Source organism: Neomonachus schauinslandi, chromosome 1, assembly GCF_002201575.2.
Source record: "Neomonachus schauinslandi chromosome 1, ASM220157v2, whole genome shotgun sequence".
NCBI classification, from domain to species: Eukaryota; Metazoa; Chordata; class Mammalia; order Carnivora; family Phocidae; genus Neomonachus; species Neomonachus schauinslandi.
In genome coordinates, this window is record NC_058403.1 from 208,830,212 (window position 1) to 208,853,288 (window position 23,077).

A 23,077-nucleotide genomic window follows, 5' to 3' on the forward strand; every position below is an offset into this window, starting at 1 on the left:
AACCAACAGACCCATTTTTGTCTTGGTCCTACCCATAAGAAGGGTGACTACTCCCTCCTTCCTGCTGGAAACCCCATTCTTCCAGAACTTCCCTCCCTGATGGCCTCATCTCTGGGTTCTCGCTAACTCCCCAGGGGCTTTTCCATCCCCTTCCTAGGCCCCTCTTCTGCCTGACCTTGAAATGAGCCTATCACTCATGAAGCTTTGCTCTCCAAATCCCCTTCCGCTGCTGGGAGGTTGAGGATGAAAGGCAGCTGGGGATAGACTGCTCATCCAATTTCTTCAGGACTGAAGCCAGCCTGGGGCAGCAAAATCAGAAGGAGGCACCAAGGCCAGAACTGAAGGAGAAACCATCCAAGATCCAATAGGGCAAACATGAAAATCCAAACTGGTCATGGGAATGGGGAGACCAGGGTGAGGCTATAGAATCATCTTGGCCTTGTGCTGTTTTAGGTACTAGATCTTTAATTACTTTCCTTTCCAGTGTTTCCTGTAATATTTAGTCTGTTTATGTTTCCAACTTCTTGGGTCCTTTGGATAGATTGTATCACTCTGTCATTTATTTCTGAATTGTTCATTTATTTGTTCATTCTAACTCTCTCACATAGAAGCTATCCATTACTGCATAATAGATTGTTACTAACCGAGTGGATTAAAGCAACACACATTTATTATCCCAGGTTTTTGTGGGTCAGGAATCTAGATATGACTTAGGAGATCCTCTGCTTAGGTTGTTTCATGAGGCTGCTGTCAAGGGGATGGCCAGGATTAGGATTTTATCTGAAGGCTCAACTGGGGTATGACTTATTTCCAAGCTCACTCACATGGTTTTTAGTTGCATTCATTTCCTGTTGGACTAAGAGCCTCAGTTCCTAGCTGGCTGCTGGTCAAAGGATATCTTCAGGTTTTTGCCACATGAATTATTGCAACACAGCAACTTGCTTCATCAAAGCCAGCAGGGAGAAAGTGTGCCAGAGAAATGGAAGTTAGAATCTTTTGTAACCTAATTACACAAATGACATTTCTTCAGTGATGAGGCATTATATCAGTTAGAAGCAAATTACTCCTTCGAAGAAGATTACACAAGGCCATGAATATCAGGAGGTGGGGACCACTGGGAAGTATTTTAGAAATTTCTTACCATATCCCACCAGAATATAAATTCCATTACAGCAGGAACACTTTTGTTCATGTTAACTATCACTTCTCCAGTGTTTTGAAGAGTGAATGGCATGTAGAACGTGCTCAATTAATATTTGTAAAATGGAAGACTGAATGGAGTAATCTGTATGGTCTAAGAGTAGAATAGCTGGAGATTGTTCAATTCAACATTTCTTTTATTATGTTCAGGGGTTCTAGTCACAGGTTGTTGAAACTAATCAAGGAGCAGTGGGATGGGTGGAATTGTCATAGCAGATAAAACCAGGGGTGGCAGACTGTAGGGTGAACACAGACAGGGAGGAGTCACCGGACTATAGAAGTCATGGTCTGCTCACTTGCATCACCTTGTAGGGCTCCAGGAAGTGATTAGGTGATATTATGCTTGGTGAGTGCTATATACCTGCCAAATATATCAATCAGCTATTGCTGCATAACAAACTGCCCCCCCCCCTCAAATTAATGGTTCAAAATAAAATCTATTTAGTTCACAATTGTGTGGTTCAGAAATTTGGGTCAGGCTCAGATGGAAAGCTCTGCTGAGCACAGCTGGGCTTATTCATACATCTGTGGTCAGCTGGCAGGCTAGCTAAGTTTGGTTACTTAGCCAGTGCAGTTTTAAAACATGACTGAAAATGCTTTTTAAAAAAAGATTTATTGGGTGCCTGGGTGGCTCAGTTGGTTAAGCGACTGCCTTCGGCTCAGGTCATGATCCTGGAGTCCCGGGATCGAGTCCCGCATCGGGCTCCCTGCTCGGCGGGGAGCCTGCTTCTCCCTCTGACCTTCCTCCCTCTCGTGCTCTCTGTCTCTCATTCTCTCTCTCTCAAATAAATAAATAAAATCTTTAAAAAAAAAAAAAGATTTATTTACTTATTTTAGAGAGAGACAGAGAGAAAGAGCACAAGCGGGAGGGCCATAGGGGGAGAGGGAGAGAATCTGAAGCGGACTCTGCACTGAGTGCACAGCCCAACACAGGGCTCGATCTCAAGACCCTGCGATCACAACCTGAGCCAAAACCAAGAGTCGGAGGCTTAAGTGACTGCGCCACCCAGGTGTCCCATAACTGAAAACACTTAGACAATGAAAATACTTAGACAATCAAGAGATGAGGTCACCTTGAATCTGGGTGTGCCTAACTGCTTCAACCAATAGAGTATAGCAGAAGCAATATTATATGACCTCCAGTGTTATATCATTAAAGACCATGCAAGCTTCCACCTTGCTTGCTGGAAGACTCACTTCCAGAGTCTTGAGACACCATGTAAGAAGTCCAACTACCCTGAGGCTGCCATGCTGTAGATATCATGTGGGGGACCTCATGGAAATTCCTGAGACTATAGAGAGAGAGAGATCCCCCCAATGAGACCCCAACCATTTGAGCATTCCCAGCCCAGGAACCAGACATGTGAGGAAAGATGCCCCCCACATAATTCCAGCCCCCAACCACTAGGCACCCCAGCCCTTCTAGTCTTCCCAGCTTAAGAACTAGATGCCATAGAGCAAAACAAACCATCCCCTCTGTGTCTTGTTCACAGAATCCATGAACATATTAAAAAATGGCTGCTGTTTTATGCCACTGAGTTCTGGGGTGGTGTGTTACCCAGGAATAAGAAATTGGAATAGATGGCCTCACTCATAGCTGGAGGTTGATTGGTTGGTGGTTGAGGCCATAGAGGTGATGAAGTCATATATTCTCATCACCTGGACTAGCTTGGGCTAAATCAGAGTACACAGCTTTCATCAACCCCCAACAGAAACATCAAAAAAACAAAAACAAAAAACCAGCAGAAACTGCCATAACCAAATTTTCAGAACTCTGGAAAAGAGTCAAAGGTTTATAGCAACTAAGGAAACACTGGTTAATAAAAAAGGCAACTTCAGAATGGTAAAAGTCTTTGCAGCATTTTTATTTGCTCTGTCCCACCTTCTTCCTGGTGTGGCAGTGTTGTAAAAAGGGAAGTCCATGTTCTCAGCATGAGACCCTGGTCCCTGGATCTGAAGGGATCCCAGCAGACTTGATTCAAAAAATTATAATGTATGTATGCTCTAACCTGTCTGGAAACTACATGAAAGACTGACACAAAGTACATATCTCTTTTTTGTTTACCTGGCATTCAAGCTAGAGAAGGCCTAGGTGCTGCTCAAAAACCCTGCAAGCTGACTTAACAATCCACAGACATCTCGGGCAAAGATTATGGTCAAAACATACAATATACTGCCTGAGACTCAGGATCAAAAGCTGGGGAGAGTGTTTTTGGAAAATTAGGACATTCAGAAATACCTGCGTAGTAATGGGGATGTAGAAAGTCTGGTGCCCAGGTATTTGCCCAGGGCAAAATACATGCTCAGAAAAGACCTGAGAAGATGCCAAGGTTTACTTTAGGCTGATTCTAGGCCCAGTGCAAGCCTGGCTAAGTGTTGAAGGAGTGCTCTGGCACAGAAGTGATTTGCAAAGACAGAAAGGTGGGATTTATGTTTTATTTTATTTGTTTGCTTTCTAAGCTCTTGGATGTTCAAGAAAATCTCTGTAAAAACACCAGCTGAACCACAAACTAAGGAACAGAGACTTCAGTGACCACACACATGAAGGAATACAGTATTTGCAAGAATTGTTTGAGAAAATCACTAATCAAATGCACTACTAGTGCTTTCAGCAATCAAAAACCAAAAACGATAACATCAAACATCAAACTCTGGTGCAAGGGGAGAATCTGATATCCAAAGTTACCACATTATGAATATTCAAATGTCCAGTTTTCAACAAGAAAAATCAGACATACAAAGAAACACAAAAATATGGCCTGTTTAAAGGAAAAGGCAAATTGACAGAAACTATCCCTGAAAAAGTCCAAATATTAGACATACTAGAAAAAGATTTCTAAGCAACTGTCTTAAATATATTTAACAATCTCTCATTCTTTCTCTCTCTGTCAAATAAATAAATAAAAATCTTAAAAAAAAAAAAAAAAGGCACCTGGGTGGCTCAGTTGGTTAAGCGACTGCCTTCAGCTCAGGTCATGATCCTGGAGTCCCTGGATCGAGTCCTGCATCAGGCTCCCTGCTCGGCAGGGAGTCTGCTTCTCCCTCTGACCCTACCCCCTCTCATGCTCTCTCTCTCCCATTCTCTCTCTCTCTCTCAAATAAATAAATAAAAATCTTTAAATAAAAAAATATATTTAACAAGCTAAAAGAAAATATGGACAAAGATTTGAAAGAAACTAGGAAAACAATGTATGAATAAAATGACAACATCAATAAAAAGATAAGAATTATTAAAAAGGAACCAAACAGAAATCATTGAATTGAAACGTACAAAACTGAAATTCAAAATCACTAGCAGTGTTCAATAGCATATTTGAGCAGGCAAAAGAAAGAATCAGAAAGCTTGAAGATAGGACCATTGAGATTATTGAACCCGAGGAGCAGAAAGAGAAAAAGAATGAAGAAGAATAAACAGAGCCTAAGGGACCTTTGGGATACAATCAAGTGGACCAATATACACATTATGGGATTCCCAGGAGGAGAAGAGAGAGTGGCAGAAAGACCATTTGAAAAAAAAACAACAGTGGTTGAAAACGACCCACATTTGGTGAAATACATGAATCTACAAATCCAAGAAATTCAGTGAGCTCCAAATAAGATAAACCCAGAGACTAAGATACACTAATATCAAACCATCAAAAGACAAAGTGAAAATCTTGAGAGCAACAAAAGAAGTGATTCATCATTTCCAAGGGATCCTCAATAATATTAATAGCTGACTTCTCATCAAAAACCATGGAGGCTAGAAGAGATTGTGGTGACGTATTTAAAGTGCTGAAAGAAAAAAAAAAACTGTCAATCACGAATTCTGTATCTGGCAAAATTGTCCTTCAAAGATAAGAAAGAAATGAAAATATTCTCAGACAAACAAAAGCTGAGAGAGTTCACGACCACTAGACTTGCCCTGCAAGAAATAATAAAGGAAGTCCCTAGGGACTGAATCTACCAGCACGTTGATCTTGGACTTTCCAGCCCAGAACAAAAGAGAAATACATTTCTGTTATTTATAAACCACCCATTCTATAGCATTTTGTTATAAAAGCCTAAACGGACTAAGACAATACTCAATGGTGTGAGACTGAAAGCTTTCCCCTAAGATCAAGAAAAAGGAAAATACCCACTTTTGCCATTGCTATTTAACATTGTACTGTTCTAACCAGAGCAATTAGACAAGAAAAAGAAATAAATGGCATCAAAACTGGAAAGGAAAAAGTAAAACTACCTCTGTTCACCAGTGGGTGACATAATCCTATATTTAGAAAATCCTTAAAAATCCACAAGAAAGCTACTAAAACTAATAAACTAATTCAACAAAATTGCAGGATACAAAATCAATACAACAAATTCAACTGCACTTCTATATACCTGCAATAAGCAGTCAAAAAAGATAAGTAAAGCAATTCCACTTACAGTAGCATCTAAAAGAGTAAAATACCTGGAAATAAATTAAACCATGGAGGTGGAATGCTTGTATATTGAAAACTATAAAATGTTGTTGAAAGAAATTAAAGAATATATAATAGGTAGAAAGATACCCTGTGTTCATGGATAGGCAAACTTAATATTCCTAAGATGTCAATACTTCCAAAACTATCAATGGATTCAGTACAATCCCTGCCAAAATTCCAACAGTCTTTTTAGCAGATGTGGAGATGCCAGTCCTCAAATTCATATGAAATTGCAAGGGGCCCCAAAAAGCCAAAACAATTTCAAAAATGAAAATCAAAGTCAGGGACGCGTGGGTGGCTCAGTCGGTTAAGCGGCTGCCTTCAGTTCAGGTCATGATCCCAGAGTCCTGGGATCGAGTCCCGCATCGGACTCCCTGCTCAGTGGGGAGCCTGCTTCTCCCTCTCCCTCTGCTGCTCCCTCTGCTTGTGCTCTCTCTGTCAAATAAATAAAATCTTAAAAAAAAAAAAAAAGAAAGAAAATCAAAGTCAGAGGACTCACACTTTCAGATTTTAAAACTTAATACAAAGCTATCCTGACATAAGGATAGACATATAACCAATGGAACAGAATTAAGAGTCCAGAAATAAACACATACATCTATAGCCAGTTAATTTGTTACAATGGTACCAAGTCTATTCAATAGGGAAAACAATAGTGTCCTCAACAAGGGTGTGGGACAACTGGATCTCCACATGCAAAAGAATGAAATTGGACCCCTACTTCACCCCAGATATAAAAATTAACTGAAAATAGGGGCGCCTGGGTGGCTCAGTTGGTTAAGCGACTGCCTGCCTTCGGCTCAGGTCATGATCCTGGAGTCCCTGGATCGAGTCCCGCATCGGGCTCCCTGCTCGGCAGGGAGTCTGCTTCTTCCTCTCATGTTCTCTGTCTCTCATTCTCTCTGTCTCAAATAAATAAATAAAATCTTTAAAAAAAAATTAACTGAAAATTGATCAACAACCTAAATATAAGAGCTAAAGCCATACAACTTTTAGAAGAAAACGTAGGGTTCAATCTTTGTGACACTGGATTTGGCAACAGATTCTAAGAGGTGATATCAAAAGCACAGATTAGATTGGACCTTCATCAAAAGTTAAAATCTTTGGGACGCTTGGGTGGCTCAGTCGGTTAAGCGTCTGCCTTCAGCTCAGGTCATGATCCCGGTGTCCTGGGATCGAATCCCACATCGGGCTCCCTGCTCAGTGGGGAGCCTGTTTCTCCCTCTGTCTGCTGCTCCCCCTGCCTGTGATCTCTCTCTCTCTCTGTCAAATAAATAAATAAAATCTTTTTTTTTTAATTTTTATTTATTTATTTGAGAGAGAGAGAACACCTGAGAGGGGATAGGGTCAGAGGACGAAGCAGACTCCCTGCCGAGCAGGAAGCCCGATGCGGGACTCGATCCAGGGACTCCAGGATCATGACCTGAGCCGAAGGCAGTCGCTTAACCAACTGAGCCACCCAGGCACCCTAAATAAATAAAATCTTTAAAAAAAAAAAAAAAGTTAAAATCTTCATGGGGCGCCTGGGTGGCTCAGTCGGTTATGCGACTGACTCTTGATTTTGGGTCAGGTCATGATGTCAGGGTCCTGGGATCGAGCCCCAAGTCAGGCTCCGCACTCAGTGTGGAGTCAGCTTGGTATTCTCTTGCTTCCTCTACCCCTCCCCCACTCGTGCGCATGCACTTTCTCTCTCTCTCTCTTGCTCTCATTGAGAATCTTTTAAAAAAAAGATTTTATTTATTTATTTATGAGAGAGAGAGAGAGAGAGCATGAGATGGGGGAGGGTCAGAGGGAGAAGCAGACTCCCCGCCGAGCAGGGAGCCCGATGCGGGACTCGATCCCGGGACTCCAGGATCATGACCTGAGCCGAAAGCAGTCGCTTAACCAACTGAGCCACCCAGGCGCCCAATAAAATCTTTTAAAAATCAAATAGTTATAATTTTTTAAATGAAAAATAGCAAGTACTGGCAAGGACGTGGAGAAACAGGAACCCTCACGCATTGCTGGTGGGAATGTAATCTGATGCAGCCACTGTGGAAAACTCTCCTGGGTCCTCAAAGAGCCAAACACAGAATTACTCTATGGTCCGGCAATTCTTACTCCTAGGTAGATAGCAAAAGAATTGAAAGCAGGAACTCAACTAGATATCGGCACATCCACATTCGTAGAAAAATTATTCACAAAAACCTGAAGATAGGAACCACCCGAATGTCCATCAACAGAGGAGTGAATAAACAACATGTGGTTCACACATCCAATGGAATATTATTCAGCCGTAAAAAGGAATAAAGTTCTACATCATAGGCGAACCTAAGTTCATCATGCTAAGTGAAAGAAGCCAGACACAAAAGAACTAACATTGTATGATTCCACTTATATGAGGTCCCTAGAATAGGCAAACTCATAGAGACAGGAAGTAGAATAGAGGGGCGGGGGACAAGGGGACTGGGGAGTTAGTGTTTAATGGGGACAGTTTCTGTTTGGGATGATGAAAACTTTTTGGAAATAGATAGCAGTGCTGATTGCACAACACTGTGAATGCACTTAATGCCACTGAATTTTAGTCTTAAAAATGGCAAGAGTTATGTTATATGTATTTTATCACAATTAAAATTTTTCCAAAAAAGAGGGACTCCTGGCTGGCTCAGTCGGTAGAGCATGTGACTCTCGATCTCAGGGTCAAGAATTTGAGCCCCGGAGCGCCTGGGTGGCTCAGTCGGTTAAGCGACTGCCTTCGGCTCAGGTCATGATCCTGGAGTCCCGGGATCGAGTCCTGCATCGGGCTCCCTGCTCAGCGAGGAGCCTGCTTCTCCCTCTGACCCTCCCCCCTCATGTGCGCTCTCTCTCTCATTCTGTCTCAAATAAATAAATAAAATCTTTAAAAAAAAAAATAGAATTTGAGCCCCATGTTGGGCATGGAGGCTACTTTAAAAAAAAAAATAGATTTTTTTTTTTTCAAAAAAGAGAAAGATGTCACAATGCCTCCTAGGATCTAGGCTTAAAACTAGCCCAGCATCACTTCTGATGTAGTCTGTTGGTTAGAACAGGTGACAAGACAGCTCAGATTCAAGTGACAAGAAAACAGACTCCACTTCCTCATATAAAGAGCTACAGATACTGTGGCTTTTCTCTCTCTCTCTCTCTTTCTCTCTCTATGAGACAAATGAGGTCTAGGCTCACACTAGTCAATATTCATAACAAATGAATTTCGAGTCCAAAGTTTAACCCAGAAAAAATTTTTGATTGTGCTAAAATTTGTTATCAGCAAAATACTGAGAGAGGAGTCTTTTAATAAATTCAAATGTGCAAAATTCGACTCTGGAGAAATGACAACCACATACCAAAAAAATCACAGTGGTAGAATTAGCAGTTGGTAAAAATTGGACAAAATGAGCCTGATTAATGAATCGAATGTTTCAAAAAATCACATGGAAAAAAATGTTCCTGATAAAGATGATTTCAATCAAGTAAAACTGAGCATAGAAGAAAAAGTTGGGAATGGTTTAGCTGCACTAAACAGAAAAGTGATCCAGGAATCTAATTGGCTAAATGCAGTTTGTGATTCAAAAGTATTTTCCAACAGAAATGTGTTGGATTTTTTTTCCACTGTGCTTATAAAAATGGAATCAAAGTGTCCCCAGAATAAAACCATCCTTTGTGTGAAAATGGCAACGTGAAGACAAGAGGGTCAAATGTCCTGTGCATCTTTTCTTGTGTTTGATTTTATTCACCAGACACCAGATGCTGCTAATCTCCCAGGCAAGGCCCCAGAAATGAACTGGTCATGACCCTTTTCTGGGGTGCCCTGGACCCCACCCAGACATGTGCTTCTATAGACCCCTTTGTCTCTCACATCCCTGCTGCCAGTCCGGGTTTTTCTGTTCCTTGGAAGGTGTGACTCACACCAAACTGTTCTTTCCTGAGGGGAACACTAGTGGGGAAAACCTCTGGAAACCCAGGTAAACCCCAAGACTTTGGCCCTTATGATGACTACTCAGTCCCCCACACTGAGGGATCACGGGCAGCCAACATAAAGATTGTCCCTTGCTGGTCACTGGATCCTTACCATGTCCTGGCATTATTCTTACCCTCCTGACTTAACGCCCACCCTGCATCGCATTTCTAACCACGTCCATGCAGGTCTACGGAACCCCCTCAAGCCCACCCAGAAATTGGGGGACAATGTCAATGAGATTCATTTCAGCTTCATACTCTGCAAATCCAAAGTCACATTATAACTTTGTCAGGACTATGAAATGCCCAGCGGAGAAGCTGACTTTAAAAGAAGTGAGGTAAAGATGTTCTTCAAAAAAAAAAAAAAAAAAAGGGAGAGGGTATACAGGCATGTGGGGAGAAGGAATGCATTACATTTATTTTTACCACCCGAGTTTTTAGAAATATGTTTTGGGGCTTTTCTTACAGTTCCAGAATTTTAATAGATGCAATGTAGATAGTAAGAGATAGAGAGGCAAAGAGGGTGTGGACAGTATTCAGAGAGTTAGGCAGGGGCAGAGAGGATGCAGACAGAAGCAAAATGCAGATGGGACAGAGTGTAGACAGAGGCAAAGAGAATGGCCAGGGGCAGGCAGCGAACAGATGTCAGTCATTGCTCCCAAAACCAGATAGAAGCCCCTAGTATTTAGAAGGTTGAGATCTCAGACCTTAGAAGGCCCTGACAGCCCCACTCTCTATCCGAGCCCTCGCACACCCATTTCTGCCTCCCCATTTTCAGCCCCCATCCTGAACTTACACTGTTACCTTCTCTTCTGTGTCCTTCCCTGCCGCATCCCCTCCAGGACCCATCCCTTGGGATGGAACCGTGTCCTTTTTGCTAAGTCTTGCCTGCTGTCAGTGACTGTCCCTACATGCTCCTCCCCAGCCTGAGGGACACTCCTCCACCCTTTTCTTCCCTGTTGAGAGTCTTGGGCCTACCATTCATTTATTCATTCATTCATCAAGCATTTATACTTGGTTCCCACGAGCCTGGCCCCTGCTCAGCAACGCTGGGGACGCGGGGGAGACCTGACCTAGGCCCTGCATCACCCACCCGCCCCCACCCTCCAGGTGGGGGATGGGAGGGCCGTGTAAGCAGTGATGACACAGCCTGATCAGAGTTTTGATGGGGGAACTTAAGGCACTGTGAGCCCCAGGGAAGACACTTAACCAAGCCTAGACTAGGTTAGGGGACGGGCCTGAGCCTTGGACGAGACCCCACCCTCAACAGCCCCGCCCCCAGCACAGAGCCGGGCGCAAAAATGCGGTCCCATCACCGCCCCCTCAGCCTGCCAACGCCCCTGCTCAGACCCAACCCGTTAGCCTCTCCCTTACTTGCCCCGCCCCATTATTGGTCTAGGTCACGCCCCCTCAGCCCCTCCCCCATTTCATTCAATCCGGCCTCAAGCCCCACCGCCAGGGAGGCTAACCCCAAACCAATCTCACGACCCCATTGGCCAGGCAGTGTTACTGCACCGCCTTCCTTCAGTGTTATTGGGTCCCCAGGTGTCAATCTTCTTTATAGAGTCCCAGCAGTTGCCATGGCCGAGATTTGAGGGGCAGATAATAATGGACGGCTCAGGACGTCTCGTTATTGGGCAGAGAGCCCGGCTCTGGGCGGGGCTTAGAGCCAAACGCTTGGCTGCCTCCGTCTGGGGTTCTTCAGGGCCGCAGCCTTCCCTCAGAGACACACCCCTCTTTCCTTGTCATTGGTGCCCCCAGGTGTTGCTCAACAGGATTCCACATTTCGATAGGCAAAACCACCAGTCCTTCACTGCTTTCCTAATTTCAATTTGCTTCTCTCCTTAGAGGCGGCAACCTTCTGGCCGTAGCCAGGGCCCCCCTCACGGAATGGCTACGGATTGGTCCGGCACCCCGTCACTCCTGGATAGTGGGCGGAGCCAGGGTGCCTGGGGGATGCGAATTGGCTGACTGGGCCTCGGGGGCGGGGCAGCCGCTCCTGTCAGCGGGTGAAATGGCAGCGGCAGAACCGGCGGCGGCCGCGGTCCCGGGGGGCGGCTGAGGGGGCCGGGCCGGGGCTGCGGGGCGAGCAGCGCGGCGGGGATCCAGCGGCGCGGCCCGGGACAGTGAGGCTCGGCACGGCGATGGCAGCGCGTTCGGCGCAGGTAGGCAGGCGGCGCGGGCCGGGCCTCCCGGGCGCCTTCTCAGGCCGGCGGCTCCGCGCTGCGGCCCGCGGGGGCCCGGCAAGACCGGGACTCGGGCTGCCTCGCCACGGAACCCGCGCTGGGAGCCCTCGGCACTCCCGGAACGGACCCTAGCCGTCAGCCTTGGGCCGAGGCCCCCGCCCACCCTCGTTCCGGATGCCTCCGGACCCCTCGGGGCCCCTCCCCCGACCCTTCCGGGCGCCCCCCTCCCCCATCCCGCCCCCTCTGCAGGGGCCTCCCCCCACTCCCCGGCCGAGACCCCCGCCCACGCTTTCCATAGGCCCTCAGGACTCCTCCTGGACCCTTCAGGGCTCCCCCAACCCCCACCCCGCAGACCCCCCCCCCCAGGCCCCCCCCCCCCCGGGGCCGGGCCCCCCGCCTCCCTCTGTCCGGATCCCTCAGGACCCCTCCCATCTGCAGACCCCTTGCCACCCCATCCCTCCCCTCACTTCGCATCCTATCTCTGGGCCCAGACCTGCCCCCAGCCCCAAGGCTAGGAGCCTCAGAGCCCTATCCCTCCCTTTCAACCCACAGGACCCTTCCCCTAGCCTCTGTAAATCAGGATTCCTACCACAGGTCTCCCCTCAGCCTGCTGGCCCATCTCCCACCCCCAGCAACCCCATGCCCAAGGGCACCGGGAAAAATCACTCCTCAGGCTCCTCCCAGGACACTCCAGCAGCTGCACACACACCCCTGAGCCTGACTCCTCCTGAAAATCCACCCTCACCTCCTGCTCAGGACCTCCCAACAAATAGTCTGAACCTCCCTCAGGTTCAGAGGCACACATCTTTCTGAAAGCCCCACTCTCACCCGTGCGTGCCCCCCCCACCACACACACACACATCTGGGAGCCAACAGTTCTCACAGAGATGACCATGAACCCTCAACAACTCATACTGACAGACACCCTGGCCCCTAACACACAAACAGCCAGGAGCCCCCTGATCTGCAGGTGGGCATACACACATACACACACACACACAGAGCTAGACACTTGGATCCCTAGCATGCACAGAGGAACTCAGACCTCCAACATAGAGCCAGACAATTGGGCCCTCCCCCCACACACACAACACAAACACACACTCTCACACGCAGGACTCCTTTGCACTTTCACACACCATGGATCCCACCTGCCCAGGTCCTCCTGTGGTGCCCAAAGCTCCCAGCTCAGGCCAACGTGGAGACCTGAGCTGCCTACCCTGCCCCAGGCAGCCAGCCTGCCCAGCCACACCGGCCTTCCTGACCTGGTATCCGCATCAGGGCCTGGAAGGGTGGCAGGGTGACCCAGAATCTCCCAGCACCCCTGTGGACACCTGCCCCAGGCCTCTTCCCCTTTATCCATCTCCGCCTGCTTTGCCCTTCTTCAAAGGGAAGGGCACTCACTCTCCCTCCTACACTGAAGTCTTCCAAAAGGAAGCACTGCCTGCCCCCTGATTTATGCCACCCCCTGGTGGGGAGGGGTTCAGGCTGCTCCTGGCCTAGTCCTGAAGTCTGACCAGACTGGGAGGACCAGCCTCCTGACCCCATCTCGCCTGCTGGCCTCAAATGGCAGGGCCAGCACTGTTGCCAGGGGCAGCCCCTGATAGCCCGCGTGAGTTCCTTCACCCACGACCAGTGTATCATGCCAAAATGAAACGGGTTCCTTCTCTCCTGGCATTTGGGACCCAGTGGGGCTGGGTTTGGGCCTGCCAGAAGCAGACAGCTCTTTGTTAAGGAATATTTTCAGAAGGGAAGAATGTGCTGAAGAGGCTCGGGTGGAATACGAGTGAGTAGTCAGCTTGGTTTTCCCCTTGGCCAGGCTTTGATTAAGCCAGAGGACCATGTCCACCCATCTTTCCCGGTTGTGTTGGTTCTCTCCTTTCGTCTTGCCACCCCACAGCTCTCACCCTCAGGTCCAACCTGTGGGTTTCCCTGGGCTTTTGTGGTTGGCTGCGGGAGGTTTGGAAGGAGCTGCAGGTGGCTTGGCCCTGGCAAAGGGATGAGGAAAGAAGATCACAGAACTGGCGAGATGGTGTGGCCAGGACTGCAGGGAGTGAGGAGGAGCCTGGGTCCCGCCCGTGCAGAATCCAGATCAGTCCAGCCCCAGCACTGCCTGTCTGGGCTCCTTTGAGCCACATGAGCATGCCTGGAAAGCCCTAGAGACGCAGGCCCAGGCTTCTTTGCAGATATTCACCAGTGGATTTTGGACGGCCCTGGGAAGAAGCACCTATTGGCTCAGGGCCTCAACTTCTCCATCTGGAAAATGGGGGGACAAATCCTTGGACCCTTGCTTTGTACTGCAGGGGAGCCAGTGAGGTTAGGATGTGGTCCTGAATGTCCCCTGGGCACCGTGTGGGAGGGGTCAGTGGGGTCCAGCAGGGCAGTCACCTATCTATGGGTGATAGCAGAATCATTGGCCGCCCTGGTCCCCTGGTTGTCATTAGTTGACGCCTCACTGGATAATGGCCATCTCTCTGTGGCCAAGCTGCATCTCAGGAAGCCGGCTCAGTTGGGGGTTGAGAGATGTTCTGTTGTGGGATTCGTGGCCGCACAGAAGCCTCCTGTGGGGACGGAGGGTAGGAGGGGGCCTACTTGCTGGCAATGCCCTCGCCTCGCGTACACCTCTGACGCAGACCCGGGTAGGGAGAGGCTCATTCTGCCCACTTGCTGAAGGGAGGAGTGGATGAAGACTCCTGAAGGTCACGAGGCACACAGGAAACAGTCTCCACAGCCTCCCCAGGGTGGGCCCTTGTGCAGATGCAGTGGGGCCAGAAGGCTCTTCAGAATAGACTATGAACTCCTTAGGAAAACACGAGAAAGCTTCCGGGGAGGGCTTGTGAACAGTATCAGTGCACTTTCACCCGAGGCTGGGGGTACAGGCCTGTGTCTTTGGATATGCGCTTTGATGGGTGCGGGGGGCGGCGAGGCGGAGCGTGATCTCAGTTTCTTCTGGCAGAATACAGATGCTGATTGTTCCAGGTGAATCCCCACCACGTGCTAGGAACTGAGTCAGGTGCTGGGGTATGAAGGAAGGTCACACGTGGTCCCTGCCCTGCCTCTAAAGACCCTCTTGGCGCACCCTGATCGGGCCCATCCCACATGCCAGGCCTGGTGCCAAGCACCATTTATGTATTATCTCATTTAATCCTCCAAACCATGGGGAGGAACCAAGATTCCAGTGTGCACCCTCACCATCACGTCCTGCTGCTTGCCATGTGGAAGCATGGGACAGAATTATGCCCAGCATGCTGTGGGAGTACAGAAAAGGGTCCAGTGCATCCCTGGGCCATCAGGGAAGGCGGAACAGGGATGACATGTAGGCCCAGAGAGGAGCTCTCTGGGCAGGCATGGTAGGGAAGGGCGTTCCAGGCAGGCAGAGTGTTTGGACAGAGGCTCACAAAGCAGGAGCAAGTGTGGTGCATTCAGGGAGCCATGCCTTGTTCGGTGGGCCTCATCCTGTACTCCCAGTGTCCCAGATGCAATCCATAGGGCACATACTGCGCACCCCTCCCTGGGAAAAGGGACCCATAGTTGGAAGAACTCAAGAGAGGGAGCAAGCCCTACCCTGCCCGGCAGGAGTCTGTAGCACACCTGTTCCAGAAGTCAAACAGGAGTGACAACGGACTCACCGAAACCAGGGGAGAGATTTATCTTCGAAGGCCCTGTCTGCACAGCTCACTTGTACTTTTCTTGCCTCACTCAGTGTGCTGTGCTGTGTTGTGAGATGGTTTCATTGAGGTGCGTCTCCCACACCGGCCCACTAGTCCCACAAGGGCAGGGAGCCTGTCCATTTGTTCACGGCTGAGTCTCAGGCAAGTGTAGGACACATAGCAGATGCTTAGTAAATACTTGCTTCGTTTTAGGATCTGACAGTCTTCCCTACCACCCACTTACGGAAGACGGCCTGGATCTCTTCCACAGAAAGAGGTTGACCCATCTGCCTCGGAGAGCTCCCAAAGGCAGGGTGTACCCACCTCGCCTCCTGCCCCCTGGCCCTGCAAGACTTTGCCACTGACACAGGCAGCAGAAAAGATACCATCTTGGCTTTGAAGAGCCAAGAGCCTTTGCAGGATGCCCCTTCTCTTATTCACCTGTCCCTGGAAGGCTTATAAGGGCTTTTAATTTTCTCCCTTGTCATTCTCAAGGACCTAAAATATAGAGAAATGAGGGATTTGCCAGGAATGAGCCTGTTTCCATGGCAGAAAGGAAGTTGGTGATGATATAGGGTAGTAAACATTTTTTTTTTTTTTAGGCCAGAAGGGATTCCACAGGTCATAATGGTCCACCTCTCAGATTTTAGTCTGAAGGTATTTGCCGCAGCTATTACTTCCAATAATGGTAATTATACTTTCACTGCTTTAATTTAATTTAATAATTATGCTTTCCCTTTAAAGGGGGTCTGCTGCAGAGGAGAGGTTTGTTTATTCATTCCACGAATATTGGCTGCCTGATGGTGTGCTAGACTCTGGGGATCCAGTGGTGGCTAGATAGCCCCTGTCCACATGGAACGTTCCATCTAGCAGGGAATACCATGGACCAGCTCCTGTCCTAAGCACTTGACAAGTTTAGCTCAGGTATTCCTCCCAACGAAACCTGGGAGGCAGGTACTATCATTAGCCCTGTTTTCAGATGAAGAAACTGAGGCAAAGTGTATCACAAAGATATACAATGGTGTAGGAGGGATTTGAACCCAGGTTACTGGCTCTGAAGTTCTCACAGAAGGCCAAGAGATCTAAGAGCAGTTCTACACACACACAGCCATGTGAAGAAGGGACACGGATATGGAAACATCCACAGCATAGAGGAGCAGCTAGAACTGGGGAAAAGAGGAAGGCAGACAGTAAGCCCTGAATTCCAGTTGCTGTCCTTGTTATTCAAGCTTACCCATTGGCTGCCCATCCCTCGGCAAGGAAAAGGACCCAGACACGAGGCCATTTCCCTAGGAGTTGGAGCCAGCCAGGACCATGGTGGTCTGCTGGCCCACACTGACAGTCCTGGCAGGCTGGGCATATGGGGTCACGTGGCATCTCCCGAGGCATCCGGTTCAGAAATGAGTCTGTGTCCCCCGTAATCATTAGAGGTGGAGGATCAGAAGCTGGGCGGGGCGGAGGTAGGGAGCCAAGCTGAAAGGAAACCTGGGGTTTTTATTCCTTCCTCTGAAATTGCCAAGCTCTCTGCAAGATGGCGCGCACACACATACTCACTCCCTCTCCCAGTTGAAAAGTAATGACTGCTTTACTGAGCGCCCAGTAAATTGGGCATTCGTGCTTTAATGTATATTGTTTCTAAAGTAAAAGAATGCAGAGAGCGGCAGCACAGAGGATCAATTTAGGGCAGAGGCTCTGGAGTCAGAAATCCAAGTGCAAATCCTTCCTCCCCTGCGGCCTAGTCAAGGGAACCTGTGAGTGTCCCACTTGCTATGGGACATGCATTACAGCTGGCCTTTACTTTTCTGTCTACACTGATACAGAATCTTTGTTTTAAATTATTTTTAAAATAGAGTTTATTTTTTAGAACAGTTTCAGATTTGCAGAAAAATTGAGAAGACAGTAGAGGGTGCCTGCAGACCCCACACCCAGTTTCCCCAATTAGGAACTTCTTCAGTAGGTCTGGTGCATTTGTTATAATTAACAATGTTGATACATTAACTACAGTCCACACTTTATTCAGATTTCCTTAGTTTTTCCCTAATTTCATTCTTCTCTTCCAGGAGCCCATCCTGGATCCCACATAACATTTTGTCATCAAGCCTTCTTAGGCTTTCATGGCTGGGACAGTCTCTTAGACTTTTCCTATTTCTGATGAGCTTGACAGAGGAGGAGGACTGGTCAGGCATTTTCTAGAATGTCCCCTGATCTGGATTTGTCACATGTTTTTCTTGTAGTTAAACTGGGATGATGTGTTCTGGGGAGAAAGATACAGAGGTGACTGCCCTTGTCAGCTCATCATGGGCCCATGCTCTCAATGTGACTTATCACTGTTGATGTTGACCTTGATCACTTGGCTGAGCAGCACAGACATTTTTGTCTTCATTCATTCAGGAAATGTTTATTGAGCTCCTACTAAATTCCAGATGTGTTAGGAGCTAGGAGTAGAAAATTAAGAAGATAGGCCCTTGCCCTCAATGTTCATGACCGGGATGCCTGGGTGGCTCAGTTGGTTGGGCATCTGCCTTTGGCTTGGGTCATGATCCCAGGACCCTGGGATCGAGCCCCATGTCAGGCTCCCTGCTCAGCGGGGAGCCTGCTTCTCTCTCCCTCTGCCTGCCTCTCTGCCTACCTGTGCTCTCTATCTCTCTGTCAAAGAAATAAATAAAAAATCTTTTAGAAAAATTATTAAAAAATTAAAAAATAAGAAAAAAGAATGTCCGTGACCCAGTAGGGCAGGCAGGCGTATATAAAAGTAATTGCCATGGACTGTGACTTGGGCTGAGGTGTAGGGGGCAAGTATTTTCAGAGAGAGAGAGAAGTGAGCCAGCATGCTGGAGGTGGGGGTTGACAGGAACGATTTCACCAAAAATGATATTCAAACCAGGTGTTGGAAGATGCCTTTCCAGCAAGAGGGAACAGCATATGCAAAGACACAGGCATGAAGAAGCGGTGGTCCTGGAGGGCTCAGCATCATGGGGCTAGGATGAGGGAGGAAGCAAGGCTGGCAGGGCTGTGTGCACCAAGCAGAAACATCTGGACTCCATCTCCAAGTAGGGAGTGGCTGAAGGGTTTGGGCAAGCAGCAGGAGGGTAGTGCCAGGCTTGGCCTGAGCAGGTGGGTGGAGGGCAGCACCATGGACCCAGCTAGTCCCGCTTGCAGCAGGAGGAGGCACTGGCTTTAGTCAGGAGAGTGTTGAGTTTGAGGAGCATCTATCTCCACACCAGGGACCAGGAGGGTCTCAATAAAATGCAAGCCCAGCCAGGCTCCTGCCTGAGCCCACTTGGCCCTGTGGGGGCCTGGCCCCTGCAGAACTCTCTAGTCTTTTCTGGAGTGGCATGCCTCCCTCCTGCTTCTGCACCGCCCTTCCTCTGCCAGACCAGCCCATCCCTTATCTTTTTCTCTCAGCTATCGTTCAATAACATAAAATTCACCCCTTTAAAGTGAACAGATCAGTGGGTTTCAATATATTCACAACGTGGTACAACTGTCATCACTGTCTAGTCCCAGAACATCTCATCACTCCAAAAAAGAAATCCTGGATGCAGGTCCCCCATTCCCCCCCACCGCCCAGGCCCCAGCCCCTGGCAACCACCAGCCAACTTCCTGTCCCTATAGATGTACCTAGTCTGGACATTTCCTATCAGTGCAGTCATGTCACTTGTGATCATTTGTGTCTGCCTGCATTCACTGAGCATAATGTCTTTAAGGTTCATCTGTACGGCAGTGTATGTCAGAGCTTCCTTCCTTTTTTACGGCTGAATCATATTCCAGTGCATGGATGGACCACACTGTGTTTATCCGGTCATCCATCAGTGGACATTGGATTGTTTCCACTGTTTGGTATGAATGACGCTGCTGTGAAGAGTCACATATAAGTTTTCATGTGGATGTATGTTTCTCATTCTTTTGGGTAGATAGCTAGGAGCAGAATTGCTGGGTCATATGGGAACTCCATATTTAACTCTTTAAGGAGCTGCCAGATGGTGTTCCACTCTATCTGTTCTTTGAAGCGTGTCTCTCAATCTGTAAGAGAAAGCTTGGATGATGGTTTCTTACTCTCGATGCCCCGTGCACTCGGGAGGGCAGCGGCTCCATCAGTCTTTGCTCAGTGCATTGCCCACAAACATTGGTGGGTGGGCAGGTGGGTGCAGTTCCTCAGATGTTTCTCAAGTCCTATGTTGTAGGCCCAGTGCAGGGCACTGCAGTAGTGGGGACCCAGACAGGGGTGGTTCTTGCCCTGGTGGGGGATCTGATGGAGATATTCGGGAGCCAGTTGGCAATCTTAGATGGTGCTCAGGAGAAAGGACAAGCTGGGAAAAGGAGGCATATATGTGGTCATTTAAGCCTCGAGAGGGAGACTGCCAAGGGCATGAAGGGACAGGGGCCAAGGCAGGGCCCGTGAGGGAGGGGGTGCCATGCAGGAGACTGAGAGGCCCTAGCAGAAAAGTAGGAGAGCAGCCAGGAGCCCAGCCTCTCTGAAGCTAGCTGGAAAAGGATTGCAAGAAGGAGGAAGCATGACTGGCAGTGTGCAAACACCCCTGAGAAGGAAAGAGAAAGGGTGGTGGTGAACACCCAGCAGCTGAGCCTTTCTGCCCCTGTGCCCCCGGCCCCAGCTCACTGGCAGTCTCTTCCCACCCCTCTGCGTTGGTTCAGCCTCATAAGCCATGGGCCACCCTACGGGGGGGCAGGGGTGTGTGGAGGGTGGTAGTGCCAGCAGACACAGGGACAGGTGGCCCACTGCCCACTCTGCAGGACCCAGGACCCCCTTTAAGTGGCTGAGATGGAGCAGAGGCAAAGGGGACTGACATTGAGGATGCTGAGAGGCTGGGACCTCAGACTTAGTGGGCCTGTGCATGGATCCCAAAGGCCTGTGGCCCCTCCGCATTCAAGGGCACCTGCCTTGTCTCTGGGTCTCTGTACCCATCCAGCAAGGATGGGATGGCTGTGGGGGCGGTGTCTCATCTGCCTCTTTCTCCTCCATATCGCTGGGCCTACAACAGTGCCTGGGCTTCAGATGGCCCTCAGGGAGCATCAGGGAAGGAACAGTTGAGCCAGTAAGAGTTGTAGCACTCTGGAAGGGAGGCCAAGCCACCCACAGAGCTAGGAGGGCAGCAAGCCAGTGTCCATCCCAATCTACTCAGTCCCAAGGGTGGCAAGATCTGGTCAGTGCAGGAAGTGTGCGTGTGTGCGTGTGTGTGTGTGTGTGCATGCGAGAATGTGGGTGTGAGTGAGATGGTGTGGATGTGTATGAGTGTGTATGTATTTGAGTGTGTCTGTGTGTGTATCCATGTGTGTAGGTGCGAGATTGTGTGTGTCCGTGTGTGCATGCACACACAAGAGAGTGGGTAGAAGAGTGCATGAGTGTGTGGGGTGTGAAATAGTGTGTGAGTGTAGGTAAGTATGTGTGGGTGTGTGAGTGTCAATTACATGAGTGTGTTAGTGTGTACAAGGTGTGAGTGTGTGTCTGTGTGTATGTGTGCATCAGGAGGATGGCTTCCAGGGCCAGGCCGTGTTTAGTCTGGCGATGAGTCAAGAGAAAGTTCCTGAGGGATCAGAAGATTCTGCCTCTCAGACTGCAAATTTCAGCCTTATGTATTGAATCAATTTTATTTCCTGTATGAAATTCACATTAATATGTGATAAATAGCTGAACAAACTGTGCTAGTGGCTGGCCCCGGTTGTGTTTTTAAATCGGAAACCCGGAGTTGAACCATTCCCTTGGGCCCTTTGGGGGCAGCACTGGGGGTGCTAATACACTCCAAGGCTTGGATCTCCTGGGCTCAGCAAGGAGACAGTGGGCCCTGACCACTACACTGGCCACATGTAGTCTCTTTCTCTAGAGCCCCCATTGCTCCCCCAACCCAGCCATGCTTAGGAGGCTGCAGTCCTCACCTCCACCACGTTTTCCCCACCTCCCAAATCTGACGTTGGGAAACCCACACTGCCTTCCTAGCCCCTTCCTGCCCAGAGAGATCCTTCTAGTTCAGCACTTCTTGTCCACAGCCCGTCTCTGCCCTGGCTGGTCACAGACTTTGACCCTGTGGTAAACCCCAGAATGGCCCCCCCGTCCCTCTCTCAGGAGAGATTAACTCCTGGCTAGACGGTGCACAGTGGCTTGGTCTTTGGGCCAGTCATCCCCGGCCAGCTAGGCGATGGGAAGAAAAAGTCTTCCAGTTCCACCAGCATGTGCCACCTAGAGTTTGTACCGCCCTCAGCACCCAACAGAACTGAAGAGCCTTTGGGAGCCAGAGGCAGAACCAGTGGCCCCGAGGAGACACAGAGACCAGGGAAGGGAGGGTTCTGGGCCCCCTACAAGGTGGAAGAAGAATGATGCCCACCTTTCCCATCCCCCATGACAGGGCAGCACAAGGGAAGGAAGCTAGAATCAAGTGCATGGTCAGGGTCAAGCCCAGGGTCAACCCCAGGGGACCTCAGGTGCTGGTTGGGGTCTGAGTTTGGATTGTGAATAGGTGTCCAGTGACCTGATGGCAGGTATGAAATGGTCTACTGTTATCCTGTCATCGTCCTTCTGCTGCCCAGGGTACCGGATGCCCCCTCTCCACGGACTAGACAAGGACCCCTCTGTGGGCTGAGCTGTCAGAGCCAGGTCAAGTGGGGTCCAAGGGCAATAGTGGATTCCTGGCTCAGAGTATGTGGGGGAGTAGGTGGGCATGAAGGAGCCATCCAAAGTGACAGTGAGGGGAGCAGCATTTCCTTCCTGCCTCCATGGCCCTGGAGATCCCCATCTTCTTCGACCCCTGATGCTAGCCTGGGCTTACCAGAAGCATGACTGAGTAGAAGGAACACCACCCCTGGCCCCTGCCTCCGCTCCCCTAGCCATTCCAACCCCTAAACCCTCCCACCAGGGTGCTGCCTGCTTCTGCCCACAGCCCCCACACCTGGCATAGCAGAACCCTGGAGCCCAGCTAGACCGTGGCCTTGGCCCTCGCCCTGGAATGAATAAGAATGGCCAGCAGCGAGGGAGGGAGCAGTCATTAAGTATCAGGCACTGTTGTCCCATGTTACATGCAGTGGCTTGCTCAGTTCTCACGGCCACCCTCTGAAGTTGGTCCCATGTGATCCTCAGTCTTTGGAGACTCAGAGAAGCCAAGTGACTGGCCCAAGGCCACACAGCTGGTTGAGGGAGAGCAACGGTTCAGACCCAGGTTCGTTGGAGTCCAGAGCCTTGGCTTTCGGCCTGCTGCTGAGCTGCCTCTCCTGAAGCCGGCAGAAAGCAAGAGGCTGGTGTTCTTGAAGCCCCCAGGAGGGTGGGGCCGGGCCATTCCCAAGAAGAACGGGACAAATGGGCCTGGCGTGCACCCGGCACACAGCAGCAGGCCGTGGTCAGGGTACTGATGAGAGCCTGTGGCTCTCGCTCTGCAGCCATTGGGGCGGATTCCCAGCACTTTGACGCATCCATCCCTGGCTTTCCAGCCCAAGGCAAGTCGACTCTTCCGGCTGTTGGCAGCAACGGACAATTAACAGTAGAGAATAATTGCTTCTGGATGTGCCAGCAACCCACTTTGGTTGATGAGACGGGGAAGGTCAGATGCTGAGGCAGGGCTTCCAGGACCGGCCACAGCCAGAGACAGGGACCGAGGCTGTCAGGAAGGGCCACTGAAGCAGGGGCTTCTGCACC

At 49.3% G+C, this 23,077-nt stretch overlaps 1 protein-coding gene across 1 annotated transcript in view; it reads left to right on the top strand.

Annotated features, from left to right (window-relative positions):
• The first annotated feature begins 11,758 nt into the window (after positions 1–11,758).
• EVI5L (ecotropic viral integration site 5 like) overlaps positions 11,759–23,077 on the top strand; it is a 29,167-nt gene continuing 17,848 nt past the window's right edge. Inside the window, exon 1 of the mRNA XM_044915648.1 lies at positions 11,759–11,767. The gene's annotated coding sequence lies outside the window, so the exon portion shown is untranslated. The remainder of the gene's footprint in view (positions 11,768–23,077) is intronic.